Source organism: Arvicanthis niloticus, chromosome X (genome assembly GCF_011762505.2).
Source record: "Arvicanthis niloticus isolate mArvNil1 chromosome X, mArvNil1.pat.X, whole genome shotgun sequence".
Taxonomy (NCBI): domain Eukaryota; kingdom Metazoa; phylum Chordata; class Mammalia; order Rodentia; family Muridae; genus Arvicanthis; species Arvicanthis niloticus.
Window position 1 is genome coordinate 127706284 of NC_047679.1, and position 21490 is coordinate 127727773.

General features: G+C 41.1%; 1 pseudogene; it reads left to right on the top strand.

Annotated features, from left to right (window-relative positions):
• The first annotated feature begins 15250 nt into the window (after positions 1-15250).
• On the top strand, positions 15251-15993 carry LOC117694143 (melanoma-associated antigen 10-like; annotated as a pseudogene).
• Positions 15994-21490: the final 5497 nt, after the last annotated feature.

A 21490-nucleotide genomic window follows, 5' to 3' on the forward strand; every position in this document is an offset into this window, starting at 1 on the left:
TTTTTAGACAAAGCAAGTCAAATATGAGGTAGACATTTAGTTCCACTTTGGTTTTTTGTTTCTTTATTGGTTGGTTTTTATTGGATATTTTATTTTATTTACATTTCAAATTTTATCCCCTTTCCTTGTTTCCCCTCCAGAAACCCCCATCTTATCCCTCCTCTCCCTGCTTTTATGAGGGTACTCCACCTACCCATTCCCACCTCCCCACCGGAGCATTACCCTACACTGGGGCATCAAGCCTTCACAGGACCAAGGGCCTGCCTTCCCATTGATGCCAAATAAAGCATCTGCTACATATGCAGCTGGGGCCATGTGTACTCTATGGTTGGTGGTTTAGTCCCTGGGAGCTCTTGGGGGGAGGGGTCTGGTTGGTTGATATTATTCTTCCTATGGGTTACAAACCCCTTCAGCTCCTTCAGTCCTTTCTCTAACTCCTCCAGTGGGGACCCTGTGCTCAGTCCAATGGTTGGCTGTGAGAATCCACCTCTGTATTTGTCAGGCTCTGGCAGGGACTCTCAGGAGACAGCTATATCAGGCTCCCATCAGCAAGCATTTCTTGGCATCTGCAATAGTATCTAGGTTTGGTGTCTGTATGTGGAATGGATCCCCAGGTAGGGCAATCTCTGCTTGGCCTTTCCTTCAGTCTCTGCTCCACATTTTATCCCCATATTTCCTTTAGACAGGAACAATTCTGAGTTAAAAATTTGGAAATGAGTGAATGGACCCATCCCCCAACAAAGGGCCTTGCCTAACTTCTAGATATGGTCTCTATAGGTTCTTCCTCCCCTTTGTTGAGCATTTCAGCTAATCTCATCTAAGTTGGGTCCTGGGAGCCTATTGCTTTCCTGGCATCTGGAAATTGCTGGTGGCTATCCCCAGTTCCCCATTCCCCATTGCTACACACCTCTGTTCAATTTCCTGACCATCTGTTTGTCATCCTCCGTCTCCTCCCATACCTGATCCTGCCCCCCCTTTTCCTCCTTCCACCTTTCTTCCTCCCAAGTCCCTACCATCCTCTATCTCCCCCATGAATATTTTGTTACCCCTTTTAAGAAGGACTAAAGCATCCACACTTGGGTCTTCCTTCTTCTTGAGCTTCATATGGTCTGTGAATTGTATCTTGGGTATTCCAAACTTTTGGGCTAATATCCACTTATCAGTGAATGCATACTGTGTGTGTTCTTTTGTGATTGAGTTACCTCACCCAGGATGATATTTTCTTGTTCCACCCATTTGCCTAAGAAGTTCTCAAATTCATTGTTTTTAATAGCTGAGTAATATTCCATTGTGTAAATGTACCACATTTTCTGTATCAATTCCTCTGTTGAAGGACATCTGGGTTCTTTCCAGCTTCTGGCTATTATAAATAAGGCTGCTATGAACATAGTGGAGTATGTGTCCTTCTTATATGTTGGAGCATCTTTTGGGTATATGCCCAGGAGTGGTATAGCTGGGTCCTCAGGTAATACTATGTCCAGTTTTCTGAGGAACCACCAGACTGCTTTTCAGAGTGATTATACCAGCTTGCAATCCCACCAACAATAGAGGAGTGTTCCTCATTCTCCACATCCTTGCCAGCATCTACTATCACCTGAGTTTTTGATCTTAGCCATTCTGACTGGTGTGAGGTGGTATCTCAGGGTTGTTTTGATTTGCATTTCCCTGATGACTAAGAACGTTGAACATTTCTTTAGGTGCTTCTCTGCCATTTGATATTCCTCAGTTGGGAATTCTTTGTTTAGCTCTGTACCCCATTTTTAATAGGGTTATTTGGTTCTCTGAAGTCTAAATTCTTGGGTTGTATGTATATATTGGATATTAGCCCTCTATAGGATGTAGGGTTTGTAAAGTTTTTTTTCCAATCTGTTGGTTGCTGTTTTGTCCTATTGACAATGTCCTTTGCCCTACAGAAGCTTTGCAATTTTATAAGGTCTCATTTGTTGATTGTTCATCTTAGAGCATAAGCCATTGGTTTTCTGTTCAGAAACTTTCCCCCTGTGCCCAAGTATTCAAGGCTCATCCCCATTTTCTCTTCTATTAGTTTCAGTGTATCTGGTTTTATGTGAAGGTTCTTGATCCACTTGGACTTGAGCTTTGTAGGAGGAGATAAGAATGGATTGATTTGCATTCTTCTACATGCTGACAGCCAGTTGAACCAGCACCATTTGTTGAAAATGCTGTCTTTTTATCCACTGGATAGTTTTAGCTCCTCTGCCAAAGATCAAGTGACCATGGCTGTGTGGGTTCTAGCAAGAGAAATATTGTTTATAAAATAGAAAATAATTTTGTTTTTAATTTCTGCCAAAGTGGATGTACAGAGTGGGGAGCAAGAAAGTTGAAGGGCCGGTGGCTTAGGGTTAATCCAGATCAAAAGTATTGCAAAGTCACACTGAATCATCCTAGTGGTAGAGAGACTCTTTTTTTGTAACCCACCCTCTTCAGATCATCTCTAAGCACTTTGTGATGAAAATGTGAGATCTTGAAACATGAAACCAGTGGACCTTCTTCCATCAGTCTTTTTATGGCCTAATCAGATTAAAATGGCTGTTCTCAGGGATTGCTATGCTGCTCTGCCCATAGTCATGAGGTGGAACTAGCTGGATATAAAAGTTTTCTTTTCAAGAATCCTTGGGGGGGGGGGGTTGTAGTGTGTTTGTGCACATGCACAGGTGTATAGAGGCCAGAGGTTGATATTGGGTGTCTTCTTCAATTGTTCTTCCACCATATTTTTTGAGACAAGGTTTCTCATAATAGATATAGTTCACTCATCCAGCTAGTCTGGCTGTCCAATGGGCTCCACTGATCCACCTCTTTCTGCTTCCCCAATATTTTGATGTCTTATTTGGTGTTCTATTGCTGTTAAGAGACATTATGATAATACTTATAAAAAGAAAGCATTTAGTTGGGGCTGGCTTACAGTTTCAGAGGTTTAGTCCATTATCATCATGGTGGGGAGCATGGTGTGGCACACAAACAGACATGGTGCTGGAATAGAAACTAAGAGTTCTACATCAGGATCTGCAGGCAGCAGGAAGAGAGTGAGCCACTGCTCCTGGCTTGAGCTTTTAAAACCTTGAAGCCACCATCCCCTCCAAGTGACATACATCCTCCAACAAGGTCATACCTCTTAATATCACCCAAATAGTGCCAGTCCCTAAGCATTAAAACATATGAGTTTATGGGGGTCACTGTTAATCAAACCACCACATTGAATTATAAGCATGTGTTTTTATGTGATTTGCTGTGGATCCAAACTCAGATCCTCATGTTTGCACAGCAAGCACACTACTAGTTGAACCATTTCCTCAGTTCCAGGGGTCTTCAGTTTCTGAAGATGGCCTTGAACAACAGGTGGAGTTTATAATCCCATGATGGGCCTAACATGACCAATTATACTATTATGTGTGGTATGCCTAACTATACGACTAACTTAAGAGATGGATGAGGAAAGAAGGGTGATAGCATTCCCTTTTTAGCTGCATTGGTATACCTAGCATCCTCTCTCACCCTTGAAATTCTAGTCAGGAGAAAGCTTGGAGACCAAAACTGGGTAAAAATTAGCATTGAAGCACTAAAGGTTCTCTGGGAGACCCTGCCAGGGCTTGGAAAAAGCTGAACCAAGGTGGGAGGCTTCCAGGAAAGGTTTCTTGAAATATAGGAAAGCAAACAAAAATAATTTTGTACACATGTCACTATGCTGTGTGTCTGGTATACATACATGTGTATACATAGGTATGTGTGGAGGCTAGAGGAGGTTGAGGGTTTTTTTTTATGGCTTTCCGCCTTATTTTTTGAGTCAAAGTCTCCAACTTAACCTGGAGCTTGGTTTTGGCTACAGTGCCTGGCCAGGGAACTTCTGGGATCTCCCTGTCTCCATCCCTCAACACTAGGGTTACAGGAGCATGCAACCATACCTGGCTTTTACATGGGTGCTGGAGATTTGAATTCAAGTCTGTTTTGTGACTCTATTCTTGGCAGACATGTACACACATCATTTTATTCATTCCAAATAGGAAAATGAGAACAGAACAAAGAAAGAGTACATGAGTACTGTATAAACATAATTTCCACCCATCCAAAATCTAAATGGATTTGATTAGTTTAAACAGTGTTACTAATATGAGTAAGGGTTTATTTACAGGTGCACAACCTTAGAAAAGGAGTGTCTTAGTGCATCTGGTCAGTTTTGGATACTTCTAGGGTTTTCTGAGTCTTAATAGCCTCTCCTCGGAATTTCCTGAATTTTTATAAGCTTAAGGAGAAACTGGTACAAAATATGGTCCAGTTGCTGTCACATCAAGTGTTCTTACCCACTGAGACACCTCTCTATCCCTTGGTTTACCTATTTCTTAGTAACATTGAGTGTATTTTGTATCAATATATTTAAATATAATAGAAAATATGAGGTCTCTGTGTCATGAGACTCAAAGATTCTATCTTGTGGTCTCATTGTAGCCTAGCAGCTGTATAGGGAGTCAGTGTTCAAATATGAATGTGAACTTTTGTGATGAGTTGATATTTGCTCTAACAGAATCAAGTTAGATATTCTTGATTCCAATTACTTTTTCTGTTTACTTTCATGTCCTTTGTCCCTCTTTTTCATCTGGATCCAACCAACTGTATATACTAAACTCTAGCTGGAAAAAATCAAAAGGCCTTGAAACAGGTGAAGAGTCTCTTTTTCTTGCTCCTAATCAGCTCGGAACCACATGCTGCCTATAAATCACAGATTCGTGCTCAAATTTGAACAAAGACTGCCTGTAGAGCTGCCAAGCTGCTATGAGGCCATAAGACAGGCCAACATACTGCTGAAGACTCACAAGGGAAGATCGTCCCTTTGTTACTATCTTTCAGGATTACCCCAAGTATGCCTGAAATGCAATGCCATCCATTCTAAGTTTGTAATTATAGATTAAAAAGTCTAGATGTTTTTTCTCATTCAGGTGTTTATAAAGGACCCCTCCATATGGACATGAGTGGTAGGTAGGAAAAAGATGTTACTACAAATATGGTGTGTTGTGCAAAGGATAGAAAACATGAAGTTCTGATATTCATGGGCAGGTAAAGGATATCCTATCTCCAGCAAAGATAAAAAGTTAAAATTCCCATTTCCTCTGCTTTTTTATTCCATCTGGATTTCAACTACTTGGATGATGCTGGCTCACACTGGATAAGGAGGTCAGACTTTATTTAGTCCACTGATTTTAATGAGAGCTTCTTTGGAGAGCACTCTAATAAACACACCTAAAAATAATGCTTTACCAGTCAACTTGCCAACAAAAATTAACTGTTACAGACTATATTATATAATTCTGACTTTTAAAAAATGGAAGATAAATACTACACACAAGACAAAAACTGAAGGAAAAAAAAACTTCACAATAGCTGAGTTAGTCCTGGAAGACTGAATCTGGAAATGATCAAAACCTTTCGTGATATTTCTGACAAAATCACCAATAAACATATTTTGGAGTCTTGAAGTTACTATGAAAAACCTTCCTAATGCTGTGATAAAATATGTACAAAAGCACCTTAATGGATCAAGCATTTGTTTTGGCTCATAATTAAAGGTTATAGTCTATCATGGTAGGAAATTCACATTAGAAACTTGAGATTGCTGGTCACATTGTATCTTCAGTTAAGAGGCAGGCAACAATAAATACCCATGCTCAGCTCACTCTCTCAATTTTATTCACATGCAAACACATATAGAAAAAAAGAATATAGCCAATTTGTAAACATTTGTAAAAGATTCAAGCAATGCATACAAAACTATATAATAATAACAGGTTTGGTGATTTTTTTTAGATAGGAATTACCAGCCTTAAATACATAAAATATTAAAATATATTTAAACCAGGCAATGGTGGAGTATGCCTTTAAAACCTAGCACTCAGGAGGCAGAGGCAGAGGCAGGGGCAGGCAGATCTCTGAGTTTGAAGCCAGCCTGGTCTACAGTGAGTTCCAGGACAGCCATGGCTCTACACAGAGAAACACTGTCTTACAAAACCAAAAAGAAAAAAGCAAGGAGAAAAAAATATTTTTAAGAGCCTGGAGAGGTGGCTCAGCAGTTAAGACCAGTGGCTGCTCTTTCAAATGACCCAAGATAACAACAGGCCCAAGGGATTCAATTACTTTTTCTATCTTCCATAGACACCAGGCATGACAAGGCATGCACACAGTGCACAGAAATACATAAATGACAATATTCATTATTATTACATTTTCGACACCCAATCAGTTCAAGAAGCTCAGAATGAATATTATAAACCTAAGTTAATATAAGTTAGGAAACAAGATGAGTAAATAGCAAGATAGGTAACACCAGTAAAAAGCAACAAAATCAGGGCTAGAGAGATGGTTAAGTTTCTTTTGTAGAAGATCTGGGTTTGGTTCTCAGCTAGCCCTGTGGTAGTTCACAACCATCTGTAACTCCAGTTCTAGGAGATTTGACATCTTCTTCTGACCTCAGCACTAGGCATGCATGGTGCACACATACATACATGCAGGCAAAATACTCATACACATAAAGTAAAATCTAAGAAAAATCAAGTAGCAAAATCCAGTTCTTTGACACTACTTACAAAATATATTTTTGCAAATATAAAAGAAAATACATAAACAATTTTTAAACTGAACAAATATGGCTGTAGAATAGATTTGAATGTTATAAAACCATACCACAAATATGACTTTCCAGCATTTTTATCATGGGCTCTTAGCTTCCACAAAGGCTACTGTTGGATAAATATTCAAATGTGGTAGGGAAAAGACATGTCCCAGGAACCATTTATTCAAGGAGTCAGAAATCAAAATAAGGATCCTTAAAATAATGACTGGGAAGTTCTACTCACCGCAATACATAAGAACCTCCAAAAATCAGTCTCTGTATCTACTGTTAGCCTTAGGACACATTGTCTGGGACTAGGAAACTTTCTGTGATATTGTCTCCTAGAATGACAGAGAAACTTTGCCCGTGATATCTCACCAATATGGCCTAAACAAGACCTGAACAAGTATACTACCAGTAAACAAGTTAACATGAAAAAGGAAATTTTCATGGGACCCTATCCCTAGGCAGAATTGTCTGGCTGACCACCCACTCTATACTACCTATACAGTTAACTCATGCAAGTTCAGACCTGCTTTTGGTCTAGTCAAGGAAAACTCAGGTAGATAGAAGTAATTGGAGAGTCAATGGGGATGGGGAGGGAAGAAGAATTCTAGATAAGGAATACAGGGGACAATAGCTAAAATTAAGGACCATTTGAAGGGTAGTATAAAAACATAGTGGAAGCTCCCTAAAATACATACATATATGAAGGTTGTTGTCTTTGTTTTTCAAAACCTATTTTTAATGATGGTTCTCAAACGTTATAACCTCCCTTGTAGTCCACCACCCACCAGGGGTAGTGGAAAAGAAAGAATACAGGGGAAGTGAACCTGTTTAGGAAGGTTCTTTGGAGCAACTCAACTCCCATCTGTGTTGTCTGGAAATCAGCAGTTCAGTTCACAGGTCAGCAGGCTGCAGCTTGATCCACTCGCAAACACTTTAGGGATACACCAGCAGTCCAGTTCGGTAGAGTTGGGTTAGCAATAGTGGAGACATTACCTAGCAGAGACAGCCAGGCCTCAGCCTCAGCTCAAGTCAGCAGGAGGGACCAACAGGAACACCAGAAGTTCTCAGTGGTGCCTCTCTCAGAGAAGCGAAGATCAACGAATACTTAAGACTCTGTACCAGCAGGCCAAGCTCAGCCTCTATCACTCCGTGGAGTCCTACTTATACTCTCCAAACATCATGTGTCCTCCCTGTGCCTTGCCTCAGCATGGCTCTTGCCTCAACACCGGTCTTGCCTCAGCATGTGCATCCAATCAGCCCAAGTCCTCAGAAGTGACAAGAAACTGCAGCACACCACCAGAAGTTTTTGTGGTGTGTTTCTCTCCATGGAGCCCTGACAAATGCAGCTCAACTACATAATGTAAAGTAGACCAATACATCCCTGTCCTTGGCAAAGAATTCTTCATCATGTGTACTTTCACATTTTTGCTTTAGCAGAACACCCACTCTCCTGTGTCTGCTTCAGCAAAATGTTCCTTTATGAATCGGCTTTAGCCTTTTACACCTGAGTCCACTTCAGGAAAACACTCCATCATGAGTTTCCCCCAGCAAAATACCATCCAACTGACTTTCCAAAGAACCCTTATGTTTCCACTTCAGAGGAGGACTGTGGGGAAGATTTAAGACAATCCAGGAATGCAAAACAAAACTGACCCCATTGCAACATATTCTGTTAGCTGAAATAAATGTCATTGCCATGTGGACAGAAGTGATGTTTTCTGGCTTCAAGTATTGATCTATGGAAAATACAAGCCTTAAACCAAGAAGTACATTCTCTAGTTGGCATAAATAAATGACTACTTAGTCTCTTCCCTGAGGACTAGCTTTCATAGCTCAGGAAGGTGCTCTACAAGTTTCCAAGGGAGGAAAGCAGGCATTCGTCCTTCCTAGTTTTTGATGCCTATAGAACAAAACGACCGGCACAGCACAATATCCCTAAGGATATAATAACTGTACTCAAATTGTGTCAATAACTAAGAGTTTCCTATTAGTACTTACAACCCACTCAATAGTAGGAAAATCATGGATGGTACTAGAAGCTGTCCATCTATGTAAGCCTAGACAGGCCATAGATCTTAACGGAGAACCTGCTACTCTCACTTTACTTAACCAACATAATTCATGACTGTACTCTAAATGCTTACCTTATACCCACTGAAAAGTATAGCTCTCACCCTTTGCCTTAGGGTTTCTATTGCTGTAATAAGCCACCATGACCAAAAGCAACTTGGGGAGGAAAGGGTTTATTTCATCTTCCAGGTTGTAGTCCATCATCCAGGGAAGCCAGGGCATGAAATCAAGGCAGGATCCTGGATACAGGAGCTGAAGCAAAGGTCATGGAGGAATACTGCTTACTGGCTTGCTCCTCAGCCTGCTTTCTTCAGCACCCAGGAACACCAGCCCAGGAATGACTCCATCCATAGTTAGCTGGACCCTTCCATATCAATTATCAATAAAGAAAATGTCCCACAGGTTAGTCCACAGGCTGATGGGACTATTTTCTCAATTGAGGTTCTTCTCAAACAGCTCTAGTTTGTGTCAAGTTAGCATAAACTAGCAAACATATTCCTCATCAAATAAACTTTTCTTTGCAGTAGGCAGAAACCATTTCAGAAAAATACAACTGGTCAAAATGAACAGTTGATGCTGAAATGCCCAATCATAATTGAAACATCTACATCAAAACTCCTACACCTAAGGCTAAGGGGTCAGCAAGGAAGAGTTGGCAGAAAGATTGAATCAAGGGACTAGGAACTCTGAAATGAGGTTGTATCTCCTAGAAATGACAGGGGAACCTCACCCATTGCATCTCAGCAATATTGTTGCCTAAACAAGATGTAAATAAGTACACCACCAGCAGACATGTTAACACAGAAGAGGGAATTTTCCTAGGGTCTTGCCCACAGGCAAAGTGACCAAGGAATGCTGAGAGCAGGAGAAATAGTCATACCCAAAGATGAGCCCCTGAATTGGTTATCCACTACCAAAGGACAGCCCTAAAATCATATACATACCAGTTACACAAAATGGCCAAGCAGGTTACATTCATATATTTAGGTGTGTGTGTGTGTGTGTGTGTGTGTGTGTGTGTGTGTGTGTGTTGTGTGTGTGTGTGTGTGTGTAATAACAATTAAAGAAAAAGAAGCCGTGAATTCCATAGGGAGCAATGAAGGGTACATTAAGAGGGGTTTGAAGGGAGGAGAGGAAGGGGGAAATTTCTATTTTAAGTTTAACAAAGTACTTTAGCTACTATTAGGATTGAAGAAAAAACGGAAAGAATCCCAAAACCCAGGACAAAGGAAGCCCAGCTTTATGCCTGTTGTGCCCCCTAGGACAAGGTTACCAAACAGGTATTTCCTGATGTCTGCAAATGCCTCTAGGTGCAGTTATAGACAAGGATAGGGCTCAGGCATTCTCAAACATCCTAGTGAGACTATAGTCCTCTAGAGAGTCTGGTTCTTCCTTTAGTCAAAGTTATGGGATGTAACATCCACTAAATTTCATCTGGGAAACTTAGGGGGTAGAGGGAGTGAGAACCTTATTCTGAGGCCCTCATTTCAGATCTGTAGATCAGAGAGAACCAGAACTTTAGGAGTCTGGATGATAACTTAAGGTATAGTACAAAAGCCTCACTCTGGGAAGTCTACTCTTTTCTGAAGAGAAAAGGAAGAGAAGTGAATCTGGGGGATAGGGAAGGTAGGGAAAACTCGGAGAGAGTGGAAGGGGGAGACTGCCATCGATATGTATTTGCATGAGAGAAGAATTTTTTTAAAAGACTTATTCTGGTTAGAGGAATTCCAAATAATACACATGCTTTTCTGTGATTAGTCGGTAATCAAAGTGGAACTACTTGTACATTGAAATAATAATCATCATCATCATCATCTTTCTGCTGCCACAATCCTTTTTATGAGGTCCACTGAAAAGAAATGGAACCAAGTTCTGTGAGAAAGCACAATGAGACCCTGATGGTAAGTTGAGGAAATGGCAGTCCTGATAGATGGTCTCCAAATAACCCATCTGCTCTCATATTCTCTGTGCTATACACTAATCTGACCACTGTCAGAGGTGGCACTCTGTTCACACCTTCTGCCTCGGTAGATTCTGGGTGTTTGAGCTCAGTTCCAGGGTTGCCTAAAGCAGGAGAAGACGGAGGACCCCCAGATACTCTGCTAGCATTGCTGTCATGTCTGCTACAGTGACTATGTGGGGTGTGTTTCTGTGTGTGTGTCCCCACAACTGACCCTGGAATGACTAGTCTGAATTCTCCCTCTTTCCATGGCAAAGCCGTCAAGGTGAGAGCCTATGGCTGTGTTTCACTTGGTTGCTTTCTTTGTTTAAGACAGGATTTTACTGTGTAGCAGACACTGGACTCAAACTTGGCACTACTATTTCAGCCTTGCCAGGGCGGCAAGCATAAATATGACGAGGGACACCCAGCTTGGGTGCCATTTTGAATGGTGAAAGTTCCAGTTCTGTGAGGGGTTGAAACCCTAAGAGTGGACTGTGGAAGCGCTACCCAAGAGAGACAATCAGCATATAATGCAACTTGATTCTTGTGTTTAGTGTTGCACCTTTGGAAGTTTACCTCAGTGAAGTGTGGGATTTAGAACCCTGTTATGAGATGGGTCAAGTGGAAAGCACCTAAACTCCAAGAGGAAACAAGTTGAAACTCTGAGGCAGGATGCAGCAGCCCTAAGGGAGAGCCTCCCACATAATAAGGCAGATACCCTGCTCTGTCCCTTCCTCCTCAGAAGGCTCCCAGACTCCCAGAGCCTTCATCTGTTTGTCTTTTTGAATTTTGGGGGGTGTGCATGTGTGTGTGTGTGTGTGTGTGTTAGGTTTATTTTACTTTTATATATGCATATGTGTTTTTTACAGTGAATTCGAGGAGCCCAAATTGTGGGGCGAATGAATTCAAGGCCAGAATCGGGCAGTGGATCTTCCAGAGCTTGACAGAACAGTAAGTGCTCCAGTGATCCACCTTTTCAGTGCCTGAGTTTGTGTTGTGTTGTGTTGTGTTGTGTTGTTTGGGGACAAGATCCCCTCTACATAGCCTAGACTGTCCCAAAACTTGTTGTGTAAACCAGATCAGCTTTGAAGTGCCATCTGCCTCAGCTTCCTTAATGTTGATATTACAGGCATGTGCCACCTCACCCTATTGAAGAAACATTTTCTGAGGGCTGGCACATGTTAGGAGACATGTTAAAACTCTGGGAGTAACAACACCCCAGACCTCATAGAGCGATTACCCTCACACAGACCATATAATTCAGTGGTAACCTCCACCTCCCCACTCTAGTCCCTTCCTTCTCAGTAAAGTCTCAAAGAATAAGAGTTTTGGGTTTGTTTGTTTGTTATCTTTTTGTTGTTAGATTTATTTTTGTTTTTATTTATGGGTAGGTGTGTATGCCAGGTCATTTATGAGTATTTGTGTATGTCACAGACATTATCTTTTGATTGAATTGATTTCGTAAGACAGGGTCTTTTTCTTGGTTGGTTTATTTGGTTTTATTTTGAGATGGTCCTCACTATGTAGCCCAAGCTGTCCTGAAATTCTGTGTAGACCAGACTTTAAAGTGTGAGCATCTCTCTAGCCTCCTGAGTACCGTGATTACACTTAGTTTAGGAAACATGTTTGGAGGGCCAAGCCTTGTGAAGGAATATGATGAAATCTTGAGGATGTACTGAGAAAGCCCCAGTCCTAATAGCATCTCCAAAAAGTATCTAACCACATATCTTATGTGGCCTGCACCATAATAGGTATGAGCTTTGTTCAAATGAAAGCCAACATCCTCTATCTGCCCCAGTACACTTTGGGATTCAGAGCTGCTATCTAAGGTCCATGCAGCAAAGAGGACCCAGGGGTCTGGGACAGGGTGCTGAGATACTCTGAGGGTAGAATGAAGATGCCCAGTCCTGATAGCAGAATCCATCCTCAATCCATCCATACCACTTTTGTTCACCCTATACTAAATGATGACAATTTGTTGGAATGAGCCCTTTCATTCCTTCCTTTTGCTTCAATGAACTCTGGAATTTGGAATCATGTTCCAAGATCCAGTGAGCTGAGAGGGCTGTGTTACAGAACATGGTGAGACCCTGGAGATGCATTTAGAAGTTTGCCCCTGATGGAAATACCCCCTACCAAGTGATTTAACCCTGCTTCTTCTATATTCAGCCATGTACCATACAGGGACTGTCCGGTTAATCATCCACTTCAGTAGATTTTGGCACTCAGAGTCCTGTTCTGAGATCTACATAGCTTTGTGAGGGATCACAGTAAGATTTTGAGGACAGACTGGGGAACCTCCAAGTAACCATCCTTGACTCTGATGCTATCCCTGCACCATAAGGAAACAGACCTTTCAAGGGAGATACTTGAACCCCTAGCTCCCTTTCCCCCACCCCATCCTGTCCCTGGAGTCAGAACCTTAGTCTGGGGACAGCAGACTAAGCTCATCAGATGTTGAGGGTCTACAATGGTCTATGAGTCACAGGGAGGACTATGATTGATGATAAAGTGCCACTAAAGGATCACACTGTGTCCTTGTTGTTGACTCCAAGAAGTTCAGGATCTGGTTCTATGGCCAGATGTGGAGTATGAAAGCTTTTGTCTTGGATACCAGTAAAGGAGGAAATGTCATGGTCAGAGGAAAAAAGGTCCAGATTGTGAGGGAAAGAATTCTAATACCAAAAAAAAGGTCCCACAGAAGCTTTCTCTTGTGGTCAGCCCAGGAAGGCCCAATTCAACGTGACCAATAATGCCTGTTTTTCACATCTTGTTCTGTAGTTGTAGGTCCTCAAGTCAGCAGAGTGAGGGTCCCAGACACTGTTGGAAGTCAAGATGAACATTTAGGGATGGCTGAGAGCACCCTGGAGGGGGCCCAGATATACACTGGCTCTGAGCCCAGATAGGCACTAATAAGCAAGTGATTCCTGACTTCAGCATCCAGGCCTGAGAGAGTTTGAGGCTTTACTACAAAGAATGCTGCTTCATAAGGACTGGGGTCCTGTGAAAACTGAAGGTATGGAATGGAGGACAGTCAGGAGCTCATGTGAGAGCCCATGGTTACCTCCACACTCTTGTCAGCTTTGGTAGTCTCTAGGGAGAGTGGCCAGGTGCAGTGTACCTTCACTATAGCCTGTGGCGTGTTAGGGAAAAGTGAGGTCAGTTCTGCAGAATCACTGGGGGATGAGGTCTGCTATAAAGCAGAGATGTCAGGAAGGACACATCAGATGAATAAACTTCAAGTAGACTTAGGAAACCCCATATATGCAAGATGAATCCAGGTCATGTAGATAACCTGAAGATATTTTTGCAGGGCCAAAGGGATATAGCATCTGTTCACTACTCCTGAGAGTTTTCAGGATTTAGGGATCCTGGTTAGGAATTTAACCTCAGTGAGTGATCTCAGCTAGACACGGGTGTTAAAGGATCTGGCAAGAGTCAAGGTAAGGACACCAAGAGCTGACTGAAGGTAACTCCAGTCCAGAGCACATACAGGGTCCCCACAGAAATCCACACTGCAACTTGTCACCCCCACAGTCCTGAATAAGGCCACCAGTCTAAGCCCTTTATCTGTTTCTAGGGCATTACTCTCAGAGAGCTAAAGGTCTTATCAAGATCTTAACTCGGGTCATCAGAAAAAAATTTCAGGTATGTCATGACTCAAGTTGAGAACTGAGAAAGTCCCATCAACCAACCACAGGGGACCTAGCCCTTCTGTTGGCTGTGAGAAAACCTAGGGACTGTAGGTGGATTCCTTTCCCTCACTTGCCTTTTCTTCTTTCTCACAGAAATAAGCCTCCACATTAAGGAAGGTGGGTTCAGCTCATCAGGGGAAGCAGTTCAGTCCTTGAAACTTATCAAGGTAAGTATGAGACAGGCTCCACCTCCCAAAATACATGGGCTTTAGTAAAATGTGTTACCTTTTCCTGTCATCCCAGGCAAGTTTGGCCAGATAGAAGTCTCCCTCATTACTTTGTTCCATCTCTGAGCTGTGGAATTTTCACTGCAAGAAGCGTGCCCTCGGGCCAGCAGAGAAGTGAGGTTCAGATCCTAACAGTGCAAAATTGAAAGCCTAGAATAACTACAGAGAGTATCATATGAGACAACAGAGGTGCTCCTCATAGTCCAGCTCTCCTCTCCTATCAGGGCCAGCCACCCAGTGTTCTTAGAGTCTGCAGTTCAGGATGCCTCAACATCTCTTACAGGAGCTCCAGGGGCTTGGTCTAAAGCAGGATCCTCTGGTCAGACATAGAGGAAGGCCAAGCAGAGTCAGGACTGAAGGTGAGGTACCAAGGGCCCCACCCACCCCAGAACACAGGGACTCCACATTTCCCTGCCCCCACTGGAGTGTCAAGCTCTGTAACATGGCTGTGCTTTGAAGACACTTCTCATTCCTTCCCTCAGTCTCATAAGTAATAGGACTGAGATGAAGACAGGTTCCTCTAGGGCCATACAGTAGTACCCAAGAAAAAAACTGTAAAAGACCATTTTGAGAGGTTTCAGGGTGTAACTGTCAGCAAAGTATTCTAACACAGTCCTCTTCTTGCCCCAGGTCGGAGTCTGTATCACTGTGATCCTGCCCAGCCTCCTGCCTGCTAGCTGCAAGGAAACGCATCATGTCTCATCCTCAGAAGAAGCAGTGTTGCTCATTTCAGGGAGAATTTCAGGCTGGAAGAGAACAGGGCTTGATGGCTGAGGGAGAAGAGTCCACTGACAATAACACCTCCTCCTCCACTAGCTCAACCCTCCCCAGGAAGATGCCTGCTGGTGAAATATCAAATTATCACCAGAGTCCTCAGAGAGCCTTATCTCCACCCATTGGTGTAGCCAATATACCAGTATCCCCATCTGATGAGGCCTCTGACAACTAAATGGAGCTGGAAGAGCCCATGGTATTGCAGTATGCACTAAGTTCAAAGGCAACTGATATGGTGCAGTTCCTGCTCCTCAAGAAGTATAGAATGAAGGAGCTGACCAACAAGGCACAGACTGTAGAAAAGGTTATCAAAGATGATGAGCAATATTACAGTAGAATCTTTAATGAAGCCTCTGAGGGTTTGAAGCTGGTCTTTGGCATTGATATGATAGAAGTGGACCCTGTTGTTCACACCTATGCCTTTGCCATTGCCCTGGGGCTCACCTATGATGGAATGCTTTCTGATGTCCAGAGCATACCCAAGACAGGCCTCCTAATAATTGCCCTAGGTGTCATCTGCATGCATGACAGACCACCATGTCTGTGAGGATGTTATCTGGGGAGCGCTAAATAGGATGGGAGTAAGTTTCATAGAAAATCACTATGTAGCTGGGAATGCCAAGAAGCTTTTCACTGAAACTTTTGTACAGGAAGAGTATCTGATATACAATCTGGTGCCTGACAGTGATCCTTCTCACTATGAGTTCCTATGGGAGTCCAAGGGCCCATGCTGAAACCAGAAGTGTAGATGTCATAGAGTTTTTGGCTCAGATCAGCAGGATTAACTAAGTGATTCCAGATTCTTCTTATCCCTGTATTTAGAGGCTTTGAGAGAACATGAGATTTTGTTTAGAATTGCCACCACAAGTAGCATATTGCCTTGGCCAATATAAGTTCTAGTGCCACCATATTCAGAAGCTTCCTGAATAAAGCCTCCAATTCTTCGATTTAACTTGGAACTTTTAGTATTTTTTCCATTTTGTTATTTTATGTAACAAAACTTCCCATCTTATGTTATGGTCTGTAATAAGGTTAACATTTGCATATGAATTTAACCTGAATTGTGAAAGACCTTAGTAATATATCCAATGTCAAGAAATAGAGAACAATGAAAGAAAAAGGTAATTCTTATTTTCCCCCTCATCAAAATTGTAGAAAAGCTCACTGAAATGTATAGTTTGTGTCTGGTTAATTTCAATGTGTGATGGTTTTGCTTTGCAAGTTCTTTTAATAAAATGGCAATAGAAATAAGTCATACTACTTACTGGCTGATTCATTGAGGACTTGTTCTTTGCAAGGACCAATGTTCACAGGGGAACACTAGGAAAAACTAGAGCTGTCCTTACGTATAAATGGTAAGGTCTATCAGCATCAGCCATATAAAGAAGAAATGAGGTGTCTTAGACCAAAGGAATGATTTCATGCTGTGTCTTAGGCCCAAAAAGTGAATATTTTAATTATGAGCAGTTCCTTTTCCATTTTCAGAACAGTTTCTTCTGAAGTTATTTGGGTTTTTTTATTTTATTGTTAGCAATTATGTGTAGGTCTGCACATGTCAGTGCCAGTGCTCTAGGAGTCCCAAGATGATCCTAGAGCTGAAGTTACAAGCAGTTGTAATACACCTGCTGTGGGTGCTAGGATTTGAACCTGGCTCCTCTGGAAAAAAAGTATGTCCTTATCATCATTGAGTTATCTTTCCAGTACCATAAAAAGTTCCTTTTGAATATCAGATGGATATGACAGACAAGAATCCTCATCTAGATCTTATGCAAGAAGTGTGGTCCTCAGTGTGATGCAGAGGTTGAGTAAAATGAGAATTCTTTGGGAGCATTGTCCTCTTAGGAATAATTGATATAATTACCATGGGACCCTAGGGATTTCTTGCAAGAAGTTGATATTAAAAGAGTTAGCCTTTGGATTGGAGACATGGCTCAGTTGCTCTTACAGAGGACCCAGATTTGGTTCCCTGGACCCACATAGCAGCTATCTGTAACTCCCACAACTGTCTATAACTCCAGTTCCAGGGAATCTGATGCCCTTTTCTGGCCTTCACAGGTACCAAGCATGAATGTTGTGCATGATACATGCACATGTACCATGTGCATGGTATATACATACAGGCAAAACACTCTTTATCATTTTCAAAATCAAAAAAAAATTTTAAAGAGCCTCACCCCGGAATCACACTCTGGATTCCTGATATGCCCATCCTGCACACACTCCTATAGTGTTGGCTGCTATGAGACCTTTATCAGAATTGAGTTTGGTTTCTTAGATTTTTTAGCCTCTAATACTAAATACATTTCCAAATAAATTTCTCTTTATAAGTTACCCACTGATCTAAATAGAAGAGAATTCAGAAAATGACAAAAATAACTTGAGAAAGGAATTATTTTGGCTCACAACTTTTTGATAAAGCTCATCACTGTGGGGAAATCCTAAAAGCTGGAATTTGAGGCAGCTGTCCAAGTTGCATCCACAGCCACAGAGAAAATAAAGAGAATGCCCTGTTCTGCAACCTTTTAGTCAGAACCTCAGCCCAGGCTAGGAAATGATGCTTCCCACATTTACATTATGTCTTCTCACATAAATTAACTCAATCAAGATAACCAGCCACAGGCATGGACAGAGACTAACCTATCTAGATAAACCCCTACAGGTATACCCAGAGGCTTATGTCCTAGGTGATGCTAGCATCTTGAAAAGTAATATTAAAATCACTGAGCCAGATGGAGGTCCAGCACTGTGAGAGGGAAGTGGACACAGAACCCCACCCCTAATCAAGAAACTATTTGGAATTGATACTTGCTGGCAAAGGGAAAAAAGTCTTTTACTTTCAATTAAGGGTCACTGGGTATATCAGCCACACTCCAGGGAAAGCCCCATGTCCAGGTATACCTGGGCAAGACAAAACAAATGCTCTGTTTTTGTTGTTGCATGTTGTTGTTGGTTTGGTTTGGTTATTTTGGTTTGGGGGGATGGTTTTTTTTTCTCTTTTTTATTTTCTCTCTTTTTTTGTATGGCTTATAAATGACATGGTTGGAATGAAATGAATGTTATTGTAGGTAGAATTGTGCCAGTTATGAAATTCATATGTAAAAATCTGTACCTCCAATACTTGAGACTGTACCTATATATGAATATTGAGTCTGTAATGGGGGAGCTGATGTAAAATGTAAAATAAGGTCATTAGTGTGAGCCTTAATTCAATATGCCTTCGTTCCTTTCAACAGAGACCACACACACACACACACACACACACACGTAATAAAAGTTTTGAAGGTTTTGTTTCTTTAAAAAACACAGAATATTATATGTGTTTGTTTTAATCTCAGGTGTGGGGTATGAGGCTACTTCAGACTGCCTCATACTCTAGCAAAGGTGAGGTTTTGTCAGCTGTAGATAGTTTCTGTAATTGTGTGACATTGTATGATTCTGGGAATTTTTCAGAGGGTATATAAATGCTATGGCCCTGATAGGTGGGTTGTTGATTAGTTGTTGTTTGTCCTGGTTTGTTAAACAGTCATACATGAAGAAGAAACAAAAAGAAGAAATTAGATATCCTGACAGCAAAGATCAAACTTATCCCAAGGAACGCCCCTAATCAGCAGAAAGTAGTCTAATGATAACATCTCCCCCTTTCTGATTTCTGACTTCATTTAGGGATCCCTTTTCTTTCCTCTCTGTCCTTTTTTTCTTTCTTGTCTAGTATTAGGGGGTTAAAATGGTGGGGAGAAAGGAGGTGGAGAAGAGTAGAAAAAGGAAGAACCCACAAAGAGGCAAAGACCAGCCACAAGTGGCACCCAGACATGGGGTTAGGCAGAATGGGAAATTTGATTTCAAATGCTGTGGAGAAAATAGAAGGGGATAAGGGAGTAGTACTTTTTTTTTTTTTTTTGGAAGACACTAGTAAAAAAAATTATTGTAGCTGCTATCACTTGGATATCTCTTGCTCTGCTCCCAGAAAATTATCTGTTTTTTTTTTTCTTTTCCTTCATCCTATATTCTGTTTCAAAGAAAAGGTGGCAGTTGGCTGTGCAAATGGAAAAATTTCAGGTGAAAATAGAAGCACTGGGGAGGCAAGGAGCACAGGAAAGAGGAAAACAAGAGGGTTTAGTCATGGTGACTGAGCAAGAGAGTAGGAGTTTCCTGCAGGAGGAAAGAGGGAACTGTGCTGGAGGGCAGTCAGGTCAGAGAAAAGCTAAAAAGGCAGAACAGGCTGATCAAAAAGCCTGTTTCAAAAGAAAGGGTTAATCTTGAACCAACTACACTGCCAGCGTGAAAGGAAGGGTGGTCCAGAGTTACTAGATCACCCTCAGCTTTCCCAGTAGTCACACCATATAACTGCTAATAGTGTGAAACAGGGTTTTAACTAGATAAGATGCAATGGTTAACACAGTGGAGGGAAGAACCTGAGAATATTGAACAGTCAAATAGAGCAGGGTCTCTATGGACACCTGCATACACCCACACACAGATAAACACATAATTTAAAACTAAAATTAAAAATAATTTCTCTTTATTTAAATTTCTTATGTTCTGGTGATGATATGTCTTGGTGTGGGTTTTTTAATTTGACCTTAGTTGAGATTCATCAGTTTCTGGAATAAGATTGCTATAGGTTTGTGTCCTTTATAAAATCTCAGAGTGTTATATAGCAATTTTCTCTGAGCTGAAACTTTACATCTGTATTTTGGTTGGGATTTTCTGAAAACTTTCAGTGAATTTTTAGAAATGCTATCTCAACAATATCATCTTTTAGTTCTTCAACAAGCTATATCTCTATATATATTTAGGTGTTTATTATTTTATTCTGTAGATTTTGGTGCACATTTTTTTCATATCTGTGCTGGATTCATTCCTAAGTGTTTTATTTTGCTAAAGCTGTTTTCACCATAAGTTTGGGCTCAGTGAGTAATGAGGTAACTTCAACTCCTGGTACCCACAAAGCACAAAAGAACCAAATCCTACAATTTGTCCTCTGACCTCCACATGCACACTGAGGTGCATGTATATACACACTTAGGTACATGTGCACGTGTGTGTGTGTGTGTGTGTGTATGCACACACACACTAAATAGATGTAATTTTTAAATTCACCATAAATTTCCAAATGTTCATTATAAAATATATTTTTTTTTCTGATGATCTTATGTAACTTTGCTAAACTTCACCATTAGTTTTAAAAGAATTTCTTCAGGTTGAAAGAATTTTCTGTATATACTATGATCTGTGTGTAAAGATAGTTTACTTTTCCCCCCTTTAATCATCTGGGGGTCTATGGTGTTTAGTACTAATTGTCAACTTGGCACAATCTAGGAGCACTTATGAAGGAGAGTCTCAGTGAGGAATTTTGTAGGTTAGGTTGGCCTGCGGCCATGTCTATGGACAATTGTCTTGGTTATATTAATTGAAGTGGGAAGACTCACCCACTGTGGGTAATACCATTCCCTAGACAGGGGATTCTGAACTGTATAAGAGTAACAAAAGCTAATTGAGCATGACTATGCTTGCATGCCTTATTATAGATATAATGTTATCATCTTTCTCAAATTACACACTGTGACTTCTTCATGATAATGGACTTTTAACTGAAACTTCAATCTACAATAAACCCTTTCTCCCATAAGTTCATTTTGTCAGTGTATTTTATCATAACATCAGAAAAAAACTTATTAAGGCACCTACCAAGAAACATTATATGTTCACTTTTACATAGTAGTTTCCTGAAGAATGACTTCTCACCCCCCCCACATTGTTAAAATCCTGACCTCCATATTTCACCTACTGAGACCAACATGATCCACATATCTGAAAGAAAATAGGAATGCCTAGAGGAAAAGATTATTTACTGACAGCTAGAAGACAGTGACTTCAAATTGAACAACAGAAAACTGAAGTGAGTCATAACGACAAAAAAAAAAAAAAAAGAAAATGGATAGAAAAGTTCTCTGGTAGTAGCCTTAAGTGGATGTACAAAACATTTGTAGTCTGGAAGTAAGATGAATCAGGCTGGTGAGATGTCTTGGTGAATAAAGGTGCTTGCCATCAAGTTTGAGGACCAGAGTTCAATCCCCTGACCTACACACACATACACACACACACATACACATACACACACACACACACACACACACACACACACAATTAATTTAATTGA